This window comes from Peromyscus leucopus, chromosome 12 (assembly GCF_004664715.2).
Source record: "Peromyscus leucopus breed LL Stock chromosome 12, UCI_PerLeu_2.1, whole genome shotgun sequence".
NCBI classification, from domain to species: domain Eukaryota; kingdom Metazoa; phylum Chordata; class Mammalia; order Rodentia; family Cricetidae; genus Peromyscus; species Peromyscus leucopus.
Window position 1 is genome coordinate 10,869,948 of NC_051073.1, and position 19,521 is coordinate 10,889,468.

Consider the following 19,521-nt stretch of genomic DNA (forward strand, 5'->3'; position numbering starts at 1 on the left):
ACATGTGGACTGACTGAACACAATTGGGAGTATTGATGATTTTAGAAGGAGGCTTATAGCATTATCAAGTGTCATCCTATTCTCTGTTATTTCAGATATATTTGAAAACATGATTAATGGGGGAAAAATTAAACCAAGTGAAAAAGACAGTGTGGCATTAAAACCTAAGACTTGAGACCCGGGGCACACACAGCCCTTTCAGAAGCTTAAGTCAACCTTCAACTTCATATTACACACAACGCTCCAAATGCCACTGTGTTGTTACTCGTCTGCACTGACATTCTCTGTTCCAAGATTTATAATGAATGGAGCCACCCAGCCACCTGTGAGGACTTCTTGTTTCTATCATTTGGCAGAGAAAAGAACACATTTCTAGAATCCATTCAAATATCTACCAAAATTCAACCTTTCAGCAGGTGAGTGACTATGATGGGATTAAAATTCACAGCCAATTACTTCCTAGCAAGCAATTCAACCAGTGGATTCACTTGAGTTCCTTATGACAGAAGACCAATGAAACCTAAGGAGCAAGTGGCTGTGTGCTGCTGAATGCACAAATATTGACTTACCGTATCCCACCAGGCTGTAAGATTTAGTGCCCAATCTGAAAGCATGCCATGTAGATACCAGGACACCATGAGGCAGCTAAGAAGCCTCTATAGGAGGCTGAAGCCTTACTGAAATTTCATTTCAGATACATCCAAATAGAGAGGCATATGGCATCTATGGCTGTCAACAAAATACAACCAGTTCTTTCTTGATTACTTTCTTTCTTTCTTTCTCTCTCCTTTACACCATTAGGACCTGGGACCTTAACAGAAAGAACTTCCATGGCTTTCTCACAATGATCTGCACTGGAAATACTATCTTGGCCAAATCCAACAGAGAGAGGGGGGGGGAGGGAGGGAGGGAGGGAGGGAGGGAGGGAGGGAGGGAAATTCTTACAAACTTGCATATGCTTCAACACCAGCAGGTCTAAGGAAGTGTTCTTGAGTCCAGTAGCATTCACATCCCCTGAGAATATTCTGTAAGTTCCACTTCATACCTACAAAACCAGAAACTCAGGCCAGGGATTAACACCCTATGGTTTAGCCAAACAATTCTGATGAAAAACAAAAGAGAAAATTTATACATGCAGGGGAACTAAATGAGACTTGAGAAAATACTGTGATTCTGTTTAACTCTTGAGAACCTGGGACGGAACACAATAAGATATTCTCATTTAGCCCAGGGTGAAAACAGAGCCATTAAAAAATCAAAAGACATCATCGATGTGAACTAAGCATTGACAAGGTAAAAGTGAAGGGGTCAGAAATATGTGTCCAGTGATTGCGAACCACACTAATCCTTCAGAGTGAGTTTAATTCTGCAATTCCCAATTTGCCAATACTCACTGGCAAATGAACATGTTCATTAAACAAGTCCAGTATCTGTTTCTTCAAACTATATATATATATGACACTCAGAAAGAGAGTATTTGGGGAGTTCTCCCAAGGATATATAACACTGGCATCACACTGCAAGGTAACATGCATGAACAGAATTGATACTGTAGAAGACTCTAAAATGACTCCTGAAGAGTTAGGAAGGCTGACAGCTTCTACAACGTTCTTTCTTTCCATCTAGAGAGAAGAGGAAGAGTCTTTAGAAAGATAAAATGAAAAAACACATTCAAAGACTATGGGTTTCTACCACACATCTCAGTTCCAATGTGAAGTAGGTCATCACTTGTTTGGAATCCAAACCATGTGCTCCTTGTATAGAGCTTTGCATCTTCTCAAACCCGCTGAGAAGGGCATGGAAGGGTTCATGTCTTTGGAACATCTCAGGGGAAAAGATGTCCAGAAAGCAGCTTCTTAAGTAGGAATTTGAAAATGCTGTCATTTCCCCAGAATACATATGATTTCACAAAATTAAAATCCCTAGGGTTTTTCTCTTACTTTTATTTTTATTAGGTTATAAAACTAGTGAGATAATGAATCCCACTAAAAAGAGTTATTTTCAGGTTTTAAGCGATCACCATATTTCAAACTCTTTTCATATTATCTTAATTATGGTGAGACTGCAGAGTATTTATAAATGTAGAGGAAAGTCACCCAGATAATAATATTTCAAACACTCCCTACATTCTATTTAATTAATAAACCCACAAGCCATCTTTTTGCAGAAATAACTGCCTTAAGCTTCAAAAAAGAGTTTTCAGTTTAAAAGTAGCAAAGTTTAACATTTGAAAGTAGGTTGTTTTATTACTGTCTGTGGTAACAGAAAAAAAAAACTGGAAAAATTAACAGAAGACAAACAAGAACAACCCCTCTTGACCATTTTTGTCTGTGTGTGTGTGTGTGTGTGTGTGTGTGTGTGTGTGTGTGTGTGTGTGTGACTGACTGACTGTCTGTCTGTCTATCTGTCTGTGTGTCACTGCACATGTGTGGCAGACAGAGAACAACTTGCTGGACTCTGCCTTCTCCCTCCACAGTCATGTGGATCCTGGGGAGAGAACTCAGGTCATCAGGCCTGCCGGCAGGTGCCTTTCTTGCTGAGCCATCCTACCTACTCCCTCTTATCCCTTTACTGCACACAAAGGACTCTTCTTCTTCCCCTCTATTTCACCATTTTGTTGAAGGCCTTTATTATTTGGATGATCTGCATAGGACTAAAATAATTTTTGTGGCACGTGTAGCCCTCGCATCTGCAAAGGAGCCAATCATCCTCACTTGAGCTCTGCCTGACGCAAGGGCAAAGCACAGGCATGGGGTGGTCTGTGGTGGGGACAGGAGACCTGTGCACACTCTCATTGGAGGCCACATCCAGGGGAAGCTGGAGGCACCCCACTGGGTACCAACTGGGCACACCGCTTTCTCTGGTGGCCCAGAGTTGGAAGTAGGAATAAATTCCCGAAATTTTTTAAACTCAGAGGAAGATACTTACCTCTGTGGGCATAGGGCCCAAACCCAGAGGACATTTCACATCATCCCCCTTGTGTGAAGACCTGTACAAGTGGAGACAAGCTGAAAAAACTGAGACTGATAGTCCCTGCACAAGCATAAGCTTGATTTAAAAAAAAAAAAAAAAAGGTGAGGGGAAGTGGGGGGCTGTAAATCGCTAAGCATACAGATGGTCTTCACTAGCAAGGGGATCAAGCGAACAAGGTTCGTCAGTTCTAGGAAAAGAAGATAACGGGATGTCTTCACAAGAGAGTGCGCTTACTGTGAAGGCATCCTGGCACAGATGCAAAACCACTGTGAGCACCAAATGAAAACGTTTTCCAAGGAATCTGATCCAGGAGCAGGTATATTCACAGCCCCGCCCACTCTGCCAGTCAGTCAGTAAGCAACGGTCGGCCACACTGGCCCGAGGGTCACCAATTTTATCGTGATGCCCAAGGCACAGACTTGTTAAATATGCTCTCTTGACAGTCACCTCACTCTAGATCGGGGGAGTTGGGATGCCCACAGTTCGTGGCTGCCAAGAATGAGGGTTTGAAATGTAGTTTCGTAGACATGCTGATATTCACTTCCAGGATGGTCACTGGCTGAGTTTGGTCAAGCTTATCTGAGCTCATGAGAACCTTAGAGAAGTGAAATTAAAATGTTCCTGGTAAGACAAGCATCCGCTTTCCCAGACAAACAGATGATCAGGGAGCTGTGGCTCAAAGTTTTAGTCCACGTCAGTCACCCAGGCAGACCTCAGGAAGGAAAGTCTCTCAATGTATGCCTTCTGCTCTAACAAAATGCTACCTGGAGTGGTATGTATACAAACCACAGACATCTATTTGTCACCATTCTGAAGGCTGAGAAGTTCAAGTTCAAGGTGCTGGCAGATGTAGTGATATTGCGTCCCCCAAAATATTGTGTTACCCTAATAAACTTATCTGGGGTCAGAGAACAGAACAGCCACTAGATATAGAGGCCAGAAAATGGTGGCGCGCACATCTTTAATCCTATGCGGATCTCTATGAGTTTAAAGTCACACTGGAAACAGCCAGGCATGGTGACTCACACCTTTAATCCCACAAAGTGAGCCTTTAATCCCAGGAAGTGATGGCAGAAAGCAGGAAGGTATATAAGACGTGAGGATGAGGAACTAGAGCCTGGTTAAGCTTTTAGGCTTTTGAGCAACACAGATCAGCTGAGAGGCATCTAGGCTGATGAACAGGATCAGCTGAGGAATTGGAGAGGTGAGGTGGCTGTGGCTTGTTCTGCTTCTCTGATCTTCCAGCATTCACCCCAATAACTGGCCTTGGGTTTGTTTTTATTAATAAGACTCTTTAAGATTCATGCTGCAGGCAGATATGCTATCTGGTGAGGGCCACCTTCCTGTTTCTAAAACAGAGCCTCTCGCCTAGTCTTCACACACTGGAAGGGAGGAGAGAACAGGATGGAAGGCTGAACACCCCCCCCTTCTGTCTTTCATAAGAGCAACACCCACACATCCTAATAACCCCCCTAAAAGCCTCAGCTTCCAACACCCTTGCATTGAGGGTTAAGCTTCAAGGTGAATTCTGGAAGGGACATGGACATTCAAATCACGGCAGGAGGAACTTCCTCAGCACGGGAGTTGGAGACTCTCCAGAGAGACTAGGAAAGACAGAGACAGCCCCGTGATGTTTGGTGCTCAAAGGACGGTCGGAGGGATAAAGAAGAGAATCAACTTAATTTTTAGTAAATTTGGGAAAACAGACTATTCATTCAGTGTCTGAGCTCCCCTACAGCTCAGCTAAAAGGCCATGATGAAGGGGTTGCTGGGACCATTTCAGAGCAGGGATACTGTCCTTGACACTTCATGGAGAAGCATTACAAACAAAATGTCTCCTTTCGCTGCCTTCACCAGAGGACAGCTCCTCTCTATCCCGTGTATCTTTAGTTTCCCCTGTTAAACTTGAAGATGTGTCTGCTGGGGAGCAGCAGTATTATAGCTTTAGGCCAGATAGAGCCGCTCTCTCTCATCCACTGGGGTCATCCATCCTGAGAGTGTGCTCACTGTGTCTACAGGCATTTCTGAGCCTTCTAACCTAAATCTTCCAGGTATAGATGAAGACAGAGACTATAACTCTCCTGTCCATACGCAAGTAATATTGGATGAGAGTTGCTGGAGACAACAGAGCTGCCGGGGTTCAGTCTGCTAAGATATCTTGGAGATTAGGAGAGAGAGGAGAGACCGCCTGTGTGCCTGCATCATCAGTGGGGCGGAGAGCAAGTGAGAACAGGGACTTCACAGACCTTGGGGTGTAAGGAAAGAGGAGGAGGCATCTGGGTGGAGCCCAGCTCTTGTGTCCTGCTCCCTAACACTATTAAAGTGATGGCATTACATTCAGTGACTCGGACAGTCACTGTCAGCCTGTCCATTGTGTGATATGTCAGCAGCTGCATGTGAGAAAACTCCTCAGTGAGAAAAATGGCCAATGAAATCTTTGTCCTGAGGTTTGCAGAATTGGAAAACACCATAAGGATAGTTGATTAATATCCATTTACATTGTCTTGCCATAAGCCTCCCCCCACCCCACCCCCCGTGAGAAGGCACTTATCAGTCTGCTATCCCTTGTTCCCTAAATCACTGCTACAGCAAGAAGATTCACTGAGAGTGAGAGTCCCCACTATGTCTCCACCAACTAGTCTGTTGTACTAAAGTTCTATCTACCACTGTCTTGCCTTTTGAACAATGGGGTCACATGATGTGGGGAGACCACTGAGCCTATGTGCAGTAGCTCAACCATCTGCTTGTGAAGCAGGCATGTATTCATCTTCCCACTCCTTATGGCTCCAAGCAGGGGAATAAGACCTTAGATGGCAGGAAGGACAGCTGAGGGGAAGCCAACCCTCCTGGTGTTCGCACAAATGGGAATAAAGCTTGGGCTCAGGTGCACAGTACACAGCACAGCAAGCTTGAGCTATCTTGTACCTGAAACAAGGTCACCTCTAAGGTAGGAGCCTGAGCTACAGGAAATAGCAGGGTATGTTACTGATGGCAACTGCTTTTCAAAGAGTTGACAGAGTAGATCTCCCATGTTAGGAAACTGGATAGAAATGGGAATAAGCCGCACTCTGACCCCAAATGACATATGAAGAGCTCACAATGAACTCCAAGGAGGACCCACCTGATTTCTTTTCCATTGCTGGGAATCCAATCTAGGTCATCACACATCCTAGGCAAGTGGCGTACCTCTGAGCTACATCCTCAGCACTCTATTCACATTTTATTTTGAGGCATGGTCTAAGTTGCCCAGATACTCTGTACTCCAGGCAGGGTCTTGTAATCCTCCTGCCTCAGACTCTGAGCCACCAGCTCAAACTTGACTAGTGCTTGCTTTTTTTTTTCCAATATGCAGTGGTACATTTTTTAATTATTTCAATTATTGAATTCTACGGATAGAAAGTAAAATTTCTACAAAACCTCCCCTATGAATAAGCATTTGTCACACTAAATTTGGGAGAGACTTTCTTCAACAAAGGATGTGGCCCTCAGGTCTGAAAGCACAATCTTAAAGCCAAAGCACCTAGGAGGGAGTCTTGTAAAGAGTGACATTCCAGAACAGTTTTCCCTTCAGGCTCAGAAGAAGTTGAACAAGGGATATTTGTCTAAATTCATTCTTTTGTGGCTTCTCAGATAAGCCGGTATAATTTTTATCAACTTGAAAATGGATAAATTACAAAATTAAGAGAGAGAAAAGCTTTCCCACGTCCAACCTGCCACCCTACCCCCATCCTCACCTCTGTGACTCTACAGCCCCCACTGGACAGGCAGCTAAGTGTTACAGAGTAACCATGTCTCTCCAAAATCCATCTTTTGAAGTCTTAATGACCACAGCAATGGTGGTTGGAGATGGAGCCTTAGAGATATAATTGGGTCCTTGGAGTAGAGGGCTTATGGTAGGAGAGAATTCTGTCCCATTTTTCCATGTGAAGGAAGACGTAATAAAGAAATGTCTGTCTGCAACCCAAAAGAAGGCTTTTTGGTTCACCTTTGGTTTGGTGCAGAAGCTGACTCTACTACCATACTGTCCCCTGACCTTGGCTTCCCAGCCTTTAGAGCTATGAGAAATAGTTTCTATGGCTTATAAGATACTTGGTTTAGGTTACTTTATAATAGCAGCCCAAACCAACTAAAGGAAGGAAAGGCAGCTTACAAAATCATCTAGCAAGAGGCCAGGCAAGAACAAGCATGAAAAACCCCATCATAATGAAGACAGAGGATCTAGGTTTCCAAATGCTTGCTACCAAGACCCATAATAAGAAATATGGCATGTCATGACTCTGTGGGCATGGACAAGTACAATCTATTAAGGTTTCAAAAAGCAATATTTACTAATGGTGTGTAATCCACATGGATAGTTTATATTCTGTTTTCTCAGTTCTGGTTCATGACCCATATAAATTGATTTCTGGACCCTAGCTGTCTACAAACAGCAGGATAAACAATTCTTATGAAAAGGAGATGATCCATAAGAGGGAGGGGAACATGGGTCTCATATGAACTAACAACATGGCTTTTCTTCATGAAATATGACCCTGTGTCCACAGTTCCTTCTTTTCCACAGCTGGGAATCGTATATCCCTGACAACCTACATGACAGAAGAGTTATTACCTCCAAAGTTCATACTGCATGGCTTATGTTCTCTACCTCCGATGCACACCCTAACTCTACCCATTGTACGGTTACATGAGGAGTGATGTCTTTATAATTACCTGTATGCCACTGTGACCAAAACATGTCCCAGAAACAAGGCCAAGAGGGAAAGATTTCTTTGGGTTCATGGATTCAGAAGTTCCAGTCCATCATAGCAGGAAAAGCACACTGGAAAAGCTGAGACCACACAGATGGGGTGTGTGGCAGGGGCTAGTCTCACCACAGTAGACTAATAAGCAAGAAATGTGGTAGGATCCACCCTTCAGTGGCCAACCACCAGAAACCCACCTCTGTCAGCCAGGCCATCACATCCTAGAGGTTCCACAGCCTCCCAAAGTAATAATATCATCTAACAAAACTTAGAAGAGACACCCCATGATGGCATGGGAATTTGTTAACTATCTCCTACCACTTTTGCTTGACTTGTGGAGTTAAGATCTTGGCTTGGGTCAACTGAAGTATTGCTGAAGGAAGACCTCTCAGAAAGTATGTTCTCATTGGTATGCAAGCCTGGTAGCCAGGTCTGCTAGTTTAATATGAATGAAGTAGTCTTGAGGTAGACATGAATCTTGTAAATGTAACAACTGTAGGACAGTAACGATATTCTTTTAATTCCCACCAGGGGGCACCATGCACAAGGCATTCAATACCAATGACACCAGACGGTTTAGCCAAAGTTGGTGGCTCTTAAAAAACCGTCATGCATCAGACCATCTAGCATACCTCAATATCAAACACCAAAGAAAAAGAATTATTCGAATTAATGTTTGTGAGTTCGAGTGTCTGAAGAGTTCAAGGTCACGCTGGAAACCAACACATCAGGTCTTCCTTCTAAGTGAATGAAATGAGCTGTGTTGTCTTTATGCTTTTCTCATTGATCTTTAGGTTAGCATGCGAGGGAATGGCCTTCATTGTGGCATTTCACTCGCTTGTGTCATCATGGTTCTTCTCGTTCCTCTTCCCTCACTGCCCTCCCTGGTGAACCTTGCCTCCCCTCTTCTCCGTCGTTACCTCCCTCCCCCCAGATAGTCCCCATTCTTGCTTTCATGTCACATCTATTCCATTACCTTCTCTTCCCCCAACTCCTTTTGATCTCCCACTTCCTTCTCATAACCCTCTGTCTAGCTTCATAATCCAGACTCAGGGACACACATACATATTTCAATTCTGGGACCCACAGGAAAGACCAAGAGTGTGATGCATGTGTCTGAGTCATGCTTCTTTCACTTAACGTGATTTCCAGTTGCAACAAGTTTCCTGTCAATGTCATGATTTAATTTTTTTAGCGCATAATAAAATGCCATTAGTATAAGCACCACATTTTCTTCATCCATTCATCTGTTTGCAGACATCTATGTGGGGCCCATCGCCTACCTACTGTGAATAATGAAGCAATAAGGACAGGTATGTAAATATCTCTATACTATGTTGACTTAGGAACTATCAGGTATATTCCCAAGAGATATCTAGCTGAGTCACAGGGTAGTTCTATTGTTAATTCTTTTAGAAACCTCCACACTGATTTCCACAGTGGCTTCACTAGTTTACATTTCCTCTCACTGTCCCTCTTGCCACATTCACTGGCATTTGTGGTCCTTTGTTTGCTCAAGGACAGCCATTCTATCTGAGGTGGGATGACACCACAAAGCAGTATTAATCTTCATTTCCTCATAGACTGAAAATGTTGATCATATTTTATGTATTTATTGGCCATGTGTACCTCTTTTGAGAACTGTTTATTAAATTCATTTGCCCATTTATTGATGGTCTTGTTGTTTAATTTTTTGCAATTCTTTATACAGTCTAGTTTTTTTTGTTTTTTTTTTTTTTTTTTTGGTTTTTTGAGACAGGGTTTCTCTGTGTAGCTTTGCGCCTTTTCCTGGAACTCACTTGGTAGCCCAGACTGGCCTCGAACTCACAGAGATCTGCCTGGCTCTGCCTCCCGAGTGCTGGGATTAAAGGTGTGCGCCGCCACCCAGCACAGTCTAGTTATTTTTAAATTACTTTTGGATTTTTGTAAGTTTGTGCTGATGAGTGCGTTACCTTCACTTATGTCTGTGCACCACACATCTGCCTGGTGCTGATGGAGGTCAGGAGATCAGAAGAGGGAAATGGATCTCCTGAAACTGGAGGTATGGCTAGCTAGCTGTAGCTACTTCTCTATAAATGCCCCCAGGCACATCTCCAAGTCTTGTTTCAGGGGCCATTTTGCTATTGTTGAGTCTGCACTGAGAACTAGCCGTCGTCCCGCACCACTGTCTTCACTTTGGTATTTTTCCTTCTTTGCACACCAGCTACCTCTGCTATCCACACTTGGCTGTCCTTGAGCAAACAAAGGACCATACATGCCAGTGAATGTGGTGAGAGGGACAGCAAGAGGAAATGTAAACCAGGGAAGCCCATCCCTGTGTCACGTCAGACCCTCCACATGGAAGCACCCTTCCAATACCTTTGGGGTAACTCGTGCTCGGCTGGCAGGGAGAGGAGGCCTCCTCCCCGTGGGTTGGTAGTGTGAGAAGCTGCATGGTAACGGGGATTGGTGCAGGGAGAACCTGTCTGTTTATTCCCAAGACTTGCTGAGGGTTGGTCACCCTTCAGGAGGGAGGAAGCTATAGATGCCGAGTCTCACCACCACTGGAACTTGAGTTCTCAGGTTCTGCAGAGGTGAAAGGCAGGTTGGGAGTTCCAGAGACGGATCCTCCCAATGAACTCAGGCTCCGAGATGTCACACTCCTGGGTTCTTCTCAGTTGACGGAGCCTGTGCCCAACCGTGTACTTCCTTGCCCGAGCCAAGTCTCCTGCCACCTGCAAACTTCAGCTTATCCGTGGGCTTTCTGCTCACACTCAGGCTGCTAAGACGAGATCTGCTGCCCTCTGGTTGTTCCTTCTTCTCAGCCTCCCTTCCCATCACCCCTGCTAGGTCGGTTTTTCACAAGTTATCTCTCAAGATGGCAACCAGAACAGCCAGTGACCTCCAAGGCTTATAGAACGACAAAGGGATTTGTCTCCACTGCTGATCCATCTATCAGATCGGCAACTAGATTTGAGGCCTGTGGGACTGTCCTGAGGGCAAGACAGCTCATGTATCACCTAGTGGCTTCTGGTTTGTCCTTCCTGCCCGGGCACTGCACAGCTGATGCTGTCTCAGCCCACCCCTGTGGTGTGCCATCCCCTCCACGTTGAAGCACCCTTCCAATGCCTTCCTGGATTACTGAGTCTCTCTAGCCCATCGTCTGCTGGTTCAGCCCATCCCTGTGCTGTGCCATCCCCTCCACATGGAAGCACCCTTCCAATGCCTTCCTCAATTACTGAATCTCTTCCTCTAGCCCATCATCTTACACAAAGGTTTCACGGCCACATTATCAGCTGTGTGCTTTTCAGGGACTCCCTGTTCTCATTGGCAAAGTGGTGGGGGAGGGGGTCAGACCTGCCTTGAAGGAATGCATTACATAGAACGCAGTGAGTATCCTCTACAGAAACGGACACAGAGCAATGTTCTTCCTTGTCCTCAGCCAGAACTGGCCTCCTTTGCCCACCCTGTAAGGGTACAGTCCTCATCTCACACCAGCATCGTAAATACGAGCTGCTAGACACTGTGATTTCTGAAGTTTCACAAACAGCTTAACAATTTCACAGCAGTAGCAGTTTTGGGGTTTTGCCATGAACCAGTGGGAACAACGTGGCTGTGAGATCTGACAGAGCGGTTTCAAAATCTAGATTGATGAAGTTGGGGAATTCCTATGAAGCCTTACACACCAGCTGAGAGCATTTGACTTGTCGAAGTCGCTTCTGTGAGCCAGATCAGATTCCCGCTGACACCAGCCAGCCAAGAATAAAAATGGTTGCCTGGAAAATTTAGAGGAAGTTCTCCACGTTACCTGCTGCACATCAATTTTGTTTTTGTTTTTGTTTTTGTTTATTATCTGGGTAACTGCCTTGGTTCCTCTGCTTGCCTTTACCAAGAGGCAGAAGAGGAGGGGTCATTGTCTATGGAGGCTGCCTTTCCAGCCCAGCAGCTTCTTCAGGCTGACCTCACAACCCCCTGCAGCAACTGCTTAGTTATCTGTCAGTGGCTCCTGCCCATCACCACCCAGTCTGCTGCAAACTAATGAGGCCTTTCTAATTGATCTGGGTCCCTGACCTTGTAGAATTGGGAGGATTGTTTTTAATGCATTTTACATGGTCAGATCTCCTCTTTTAAAAATACAATAAGCAGATTAGCTTCCTAATGTAAAAACTGGGGAGTCTCTAAGACAGAGGTTTTCAGGATTTGCCAATGGTACAATTCTTCTCTCAAATACAGTTCTTGATAACCATGTATAAGTCAAGCCAAAGTTCATCAGATAAACTCTCTAAATTGGTGTTCATAAGCCCAAGGGCAGATGTCGCCAGAGTCTCTGGACACGATAGTTTGAAAAAACGAAGAGGCAAAAGTTGGGAGTGAGGCTGTTGAGAGAGTTAACGGATATTTTTAAGGCAGAAGTGACATTTCAGGGGACTATAAATGAACTATTTGGCATCAGCCTGAAACCTCCAAGAGCAAGTTCAAGTCTGAAAATCCAAAGGGTCCACAGACCTTCAGGAACTCCCTGCTGGGTGTCAGTCAATACAGTGTTTAGTCTTCTGTATTCTGTATCTTTGTATGTTGGGAAATCATGACGTATAAATCAAGACAGGTCAAATTACACCACAGTAACAAATGAGCCCAACTCTCAGCTGTTCACAGCCGCACAGGCTTATTAGTTTCCTAGGGTGTTCTAGAAAAAGAGTTAGAAGGCTTTATCGGTTATCAGCACAAAGACTGAGCAAATAGCTCACAAGACTACGGTAACTGGGAAGTCCTTTGATCTGCCATATGCAAGTTGGAAACACAGGGAAACTAGCTGGGTCTGAATCCAAAAGGCTGTGAGCCAGTGGACCAATGGTGTGTCTGTCTGAAAGCAAAAGGCAAACAATGTCCCTATGTGCATGTGGAAGGAGGTGAATTCTCCTTCCTCCACTTCTGGTTCAGTTCAGAACATTGGTGGACTGACTGAATAATACCCACTTAACCAGAGAAAGCTATCGAGTTTACTGAGTCACTCATCCCAATGCTAAGGTCACCTGTAAGTGTCCTCACAGACATACACAGAAACAAAACACAGCTGGTGATATGGCCAGAACTTGAGCAAATGCAAATGACTCATAAAATTAACCATCATATCCATACCACATGCCAAGTTAAAGTGTCTCTGTCTTGTATAGGTAAGAAAGAAGGGACAGAGAAGAACAGTGTAGTGCTTCTTGGTGTGTCTGCCCAGGATTTTTTCTGCCTACCTTTCATTATCCAATTCTAGTCAAATGGCCTTTGCTGGATTTAGCAGAGTAGGGAAGAATGAGCCAACCTATAGCAAAAGATGATGGAAAATTAAAATGCTGTGGATATCGCTCTGTATGCTGTGAGTGTGTTGCTCTGATTGGTTGATAAATAAAACGCTGATTGGCCAGTAGCCAGGCATGAAGATAGGTGGGATAAGGAGACAAGGAGAATTCTGGGAGCAAGAAGGCTGAGTCAGGAGAAGCCAGTCCAGGGAGCAGCATATAATGGCACACAGGTAAAGCCACAGAACATGTGGCAACATACAGATGAACAGAAATGGGCTGAGTTTAAGTGTAAGAGCTAGTCAGTAGTTAGCCTGAGCTAATGGTCGAGGAGTTTTAATTAATATAAGCTTCTGTGTTTTTATTTGGGTCTGAGTGGCTGCGGGACCTTGGGACTGCGGGACCACAGGAGTCAGGCAGGACCAGGAAAACTTCAGCTACAATAAAATACTCAGCAAGTACAGATATTGTTCACTATGCCATTAGTTATTCTTAGTCTGAGCCATTGCTTCAGAGGTACCAGGTTACCCCAAAGCACTGTTGACACCTGTCTATACAATCCAGGTTCTGGTCTTACCTAAGAATAACTGGTCCCTCCCTCTATTCTCAAAGTACAGAAAATACTTGGATGGTCATGTAAAACAATTAACTAAGGGCTTGATTATAACAAAGAGAATTATAGCAGAGAACAAGAGAAAATGCGGCACAACCATCAGCCATGCCCCCTTGCTGCCTTTAGAGCCAGTTACTTCCTCTAGCCCAGTCCTGGCCATGTGCCACCACCTCCTAATAATCCGCCACTTTCTCACCCAGAGGCAATTTCATCGTAGCAACAGAGAGGTGTAATTCTTCACAGAATGCGCGCAGCCCTAGAAGGCTTTCTTCAGCTATGTAACATGTGTGGATCGGCTTGATTCTAGGTGGGGACTTGGGAATCGTGTAAACAAAGGACTCATTGCACGAAGGATAATTTTACTGAAAGATAATGAGTGCCTCCTATCTCAAAAAGAACAAATTATGAAATGGTCTAAAATAATATTTTTCTACTTCGCACAAAAAAAGAAGGGAGTGATATGTGGTCTATGTGTGTGTGTGTGTGTGTGTGTGTGTATATATATATATATATATGAATAAAATGAGTATGTTTTGAGGAAGAATCTCATGATATAATTTGGATATCCAGGTAAGTGCTGATTTACATTATGCCATAGGGAGACTTCAATATTTTATGTAATTTCTTAATTAACATAGCTAAAGATGACATCTTAGTTTGCTGACATAATTTGTTACAGCATTCTCTTCACTTGGTTGTTTTCCCTTTACTGTAATGAATGAGGCTATCAAACTACTTCATGCATATGGATCTTACCTCTATTAGATTATTTTATGGAAGCAAACTCTTAAGGATAAAATTCCTGGGTCAAAATTATGATTATTTTTACCTTGTACTAACATAGTTGATATCTCTAGCCCAATTTATAACAATCATTTATAAATACATAATAACTAAATACTATGTAACATTTTTATTGTAAAAGATTAACCCAGTTTAATTGATAACTAATAGGGGAAATATAGGTGGTGTTTTCTTCTAACATGAAAAATTATTTCCCCAAATAAACTCAAAAGCTTTGCATTAAGATGAGGAAGATTCCTTTTAATATCACAGGGCTATTACCTAGAGGCACAGTATGCATGGGTCATAAACCCTTTGTCTGCATTTATGCCAATTTATGAAAGAAATAGTCTCCTTTCATTGTTAGCTTCAGCTGTCAAATTGATAGAAACCTGGAGTCATCTAGAAGAGGGAACCTCAACTCAACAATTTCCTCAATCAGATTGGCCTGTGGGTGTCTGTGAGGTATTTCTCTTAATTTCTAATTGATAAGAGAGAACCCAGAGTATTGTGCACAGTGCCATCCCTAGGCAGTGGGCTACATAAGAAAGCTACCTCAGCAAGACAGATAGAGCAAGCCAGTAAAGCCGCCCTTCCATGGTTTCTGCTCCAGGCTCCTGCCTCATTCCGGTCTTGGCTTCCCTCCATGATGACGGACGGTAACCTGTAAAATGAAACAAGCCTTGTCCTCTCCAGTCTCTTTTGGTCATGTTGTTTAACACAGGAATAGAAATCAAACTAGGACACCCATCCCAAAGCAAAGAAAGGTGATCAATTTATACCTCAGAAGTAGAGCTGACCAACTAGACCTTAGAAGTGAAGCTGTCTTGAGCTCACCAACGGTGTTCACAGAATTGGAGGATTATCAGGATTACAGTCTCTCCTCCATCTGCCTCTCTCAAGGCTTCAGCTTTAGGTTCTCCAGCTGCACACAGTATGTATATACAGAGTTCATCCCTTACAGCTCTGGATCTAAGGAAGGGGGTGGCTACAGGAACTTGGAGGACTGGTACCAATGCCTCCATCCTTCCACAAGGCTCCACCCTGGCCAGAGCTTTTGTGTGGGTGCTATGAATGTCTGCCTTGGCATCGAATTTGTCTATATGACTCATGTCAATGACACGTGTAGGAGTCATAATATGTCATGGTAGACTTTGCAAGTTTTCACAAGTTCTCAAGGAACACACCCTAACCAGTCTGTTGTAGGGTAAGAGGAATATACAACAGATACACAAACCTCTAGTGTAGACTACAGGCACAGACAGCCTGGCTTCTGCAATACAACTAAGTCAACCTACTGTCATCTTATACATATGTAAGCAGCATTGCTAAGGCTAACTCAGCCCAGAGCCTGCAGATACAAGACTGACACCAAGATCAACGTAGTATGAATGGAAACAGAACCCATGGAAATGGAGGTTCCAGGAGGGAATGAGATGCCCGCCCCCTGCCTTAAAAGAGGATATGTCAGTGAAATCTGAACACCCCAGAGGACTAGGTAGAAAGAGCCTTGGTAAGTAACTAACCTGGCATCCTGAGAAGAAAGTCTGAAGATCCATAATTTTTGGCTAGAAAACAAACAAAAATCATTGCCACATGTCATTATTTGGAAAGGGATATTTCATTGATACACAGTCCCTATAACGTGTTCCTGGTCCCAGAATGATTTTACATCAACTTGAAGATAATTGAGAACTGAGTAGGAACAGCTGGGTTAGAGTTTCACAGAACAAAGACTGAAAAATCCTTTAAAATTTAGCTCCTAGGAAATAATGTTACATCTTTATAACTATGGGCATATGTGGATCCAACTTTTCACATCTGTAGTAGGAAATGGGGTTAAGTGTCAAAAGTCTTCCTTTGCTTGTCCTGTTAAAAGCACTTAGGGCAACTACAAAGTGATTCCACTTTCTTTGAATTAGTAATAACAATGGGCAAGTTCCTGTGTGTGAATAGAAGGCTTAAACCTGCAAAGAGTGTGCAAGAAATGCATATTGAATGAGAAAAAAAATATTATTTGGGAAATGAAGCTCTGTCAGGCTTGGCCACTCTACCAGAAAGTTTTCCATTACTGCCATAAATACCTGAGATAATCAGTTTGATAAAAGAAAGAGCTTGAAATCAGAACCTGAAGAGATGGCTCAGTGGTTAAGAGAACTGGCTGATCTTCCTGGAGGACCCAGGTTCAATCCCAGCTCACACCCATCCATTATTCTAGTCCCAAGGGATATGATGCCCTCTTCTGGCCTCATGGGTCATTGCACATATGTAGTACACATACATACATATGTATATATCCCCATACATAAAATAATAAAAACAGTTTTGTTTTGTATTGTTTTGTTTTGTTAAGAGAAAGAAAAATCTTTGTGTTGAAGAGATGGGTCAACAGATGAAGAACTGCACAGGCACCTGAGTCTGAATCCTCAGAACCCACATAAAAGCTGAACAGAGTAGTGCGTGTACCTTTAACCCCAGTGCACATGCAGGAAGCTAGGAAGTGGAGACAGGAGAATCCCCAGAGGCTTCCAGTCCAGCGACCTGGAATACTCAGCACACAATAAAAGAGCCCGTCTCAAACAAGGTAGAAGGTGAGGACTGATGCTGGCGGCTGTCCTCTGATCTCTTCAAAAATATAAATATTTACATTTGTATTTTTACAAATATATATATTTGTAAAGGTTCCAGTATCTCCCAGTCACTCTCTGAGGCTACAGCCAAGCCCTAGTGGCCTTTAGGTTTTTGAAAATTCAAACCATAACAACATGCAGCTCATACTTGAGGCTCACTTGACATTTCTGCTGGACAAAACTTGTTGAGAATCATACGTTCACTGAGCCCTTGACACCTGTTCATTTTATGAAAATGGTTTCTGGGCTTTCTACGTTGTTCTCTGACAGTGGCAAAATTAACTCTGCAGGTCACCTAGAATGTGGCATACAGATACAGTAAATCCCAAACTTTGCACTTGCATACCCTTAACAGAGCAAAGTTTCCTCTACCTAAGAGCCAATCATATTTAATGGATAAGATCTTACCTCAGCTTAGAACAGGGCGCAATGTCATCTTGAAAGAGGGGCTTCTTTTCACAATAATTACTTGCACTTCTCTTGTGTGGAAAAACTGAGGCAACATATGGAAAGCAATCTTTATTAATAATTATATAAGAAGAGCACCAGTCCTGAAGAGGACAATTTTGCATATGCTCCCTTCAGATAAATCACCAGGTCCACAGTGAAACTACGTAAGTATAGCCAGGCTTTAACTTAATAAATTCACTGAGTTATAAATACCCTGACCTTGTTTATAAAGGAAGCTAGTTTGTTCACTTAATGAAGACATCAATTTGCCATTCAGCTTGGACTGATTGCTCATTAGCTGCTTTGCCCTGACCAACAGCTCTGACTTAGCAACCCAGCCTCTGTAGCTGATCGTAGGTAGTGATGTACTGCCACCTATAGTCATAAAGAGAAAGACACTGCACTGCATCTTCTGTTCGAGAGCCACAGCTATCGATCGACAAGAACACAGTACAGGATGCTGCTGCCGATGAAGATGAGGATAAAAAAATAAAATAAAAATTACAATCCCAGGTTCATAACTTCAGTCTTCCCACCACATTAAAATCAGTGTAAGAGGATGATTACAAGCGAAATTAAACTAAGCAATATCGTATTACAGCTGCAAAGTCTTAGCCCAATGCCCATGTGGGACAGGTGCGAAAGGATCATAGCATTGATAACTCGGATAGCACAAGGTCTGTGAGTTATTTTCCAAGCAAACCCCTTCTTGTGTTTTCTCTGAATTCATGCCAGGGATTTTTCTCACTTTCTTCACTGTTTTTCCTGTTCTAGGATGCCACCATCAGCAACATTGTGCTACCTAGTTTTATGTCAACTTGACAAAAGCTAGTGTCATCAGAGAGAACCTCAGTTGAGAAATGCCTCCATAAAATCCGCTATAGGGTATTTTTTTTGGAAGGTTCTACATTTTATTACTGGACAAACTACTCCCCCAACTTAAAACACGACCCAGTCTTCAGGTTAAAATGTTGAACTCCACATGGTAGGATTGCTTGATGACCCACAATTCAGTATAAACTGTCTTGCCATTACGTGAATCCTTACAGACCCAGCTTTGTTCTCCTCCAGTGTCTTCTCTTGGAGTTGTACCTGATTTTGTTACCAGTTTTCATCCAAATCCATTGAGGAATAGGACAATTTTGCTTTTGTTTCTTGGCCAGGAATCACTTGATTCTGAAAGTCTTGTGAGAAGACATGGTGAGAAGCCAAGGCAGGAGCCCACCGCACAACAGAGAAGGAAAGGAGAAGAGCGTAGGGTATTTTCTTAATTAGTGATGGATGAGGAAGCATCCAGCCCACTGTGGGTGGTTCCATTCCTGGACTGGTGGTCCTGCGTTCTGTGAAAAAATCAGGCTGAGCAAGCCATGAGAAACAAGCCAGTTAGCAGCACTCTTCCATGGCCTCTGCATCAGCTCCTACCTCCAGGTTCCTGCCTGCTTGAGATCCTGTCCTGACTTCCTTCAAAGACAGATTAAGGTATAGACATGTAAGCTAAATAAACTTTTCCTCTCAAGTTTCTTTTGATCATGGTGTTTCATTACAGCAACAGAAACCCTACCAAGACAAACATTCATTGCAATTTTTGAGACTTTCTTGAGTTCCTGGAATCTTAGATACCTGAGATGTATCTTACCTCTGAGACACTTATATTTTACTGGAGTGAGATAGATAATACACATACTGTGAACTGTACAAAATAAAACATGCCCCCAAAAATTTTCAAAAAACCCACCCTGATTCTATAGCATGCAGAATGGTGGCAGGTGGCATGGAAAAAAGTGTATGGGGCTGGAGGCAGGGTAGAATAATGAATGCAGGATGGAGTCCTAATCTGCTAGCCAAGAAAGCTTTACTGAAAAGTGACAATGTGCAGAAGTCACTTGGAAGGCAACTAGTGGACTGAATCTGCAGGAAAGCTGAAAACCACTGGCCAATGTCCCATAGAAAGATGGTACCCAGAGTACTGGAAGAGCCTGGAGTCCCTAGGGGCACAGGCTTGAGAGGCAGGGAGGAAGCCCATGGCCTTGGAGGCCACTGTCAATGTATCAGCTTCTGGC

General features: G+C 43.4%; 1 pseudogene; it reads right to left on the bottom strand.

The window, feature by feature from the left end:
• Positions 1-18,349: 18,349 nt before the first annotated feature.
• Positions 18,350-18,660, bottom strand: LOC114697662 (annotated as a pseudogene).
• Positions 18,661-19,521: the final 861 nt, after the last annotated feature.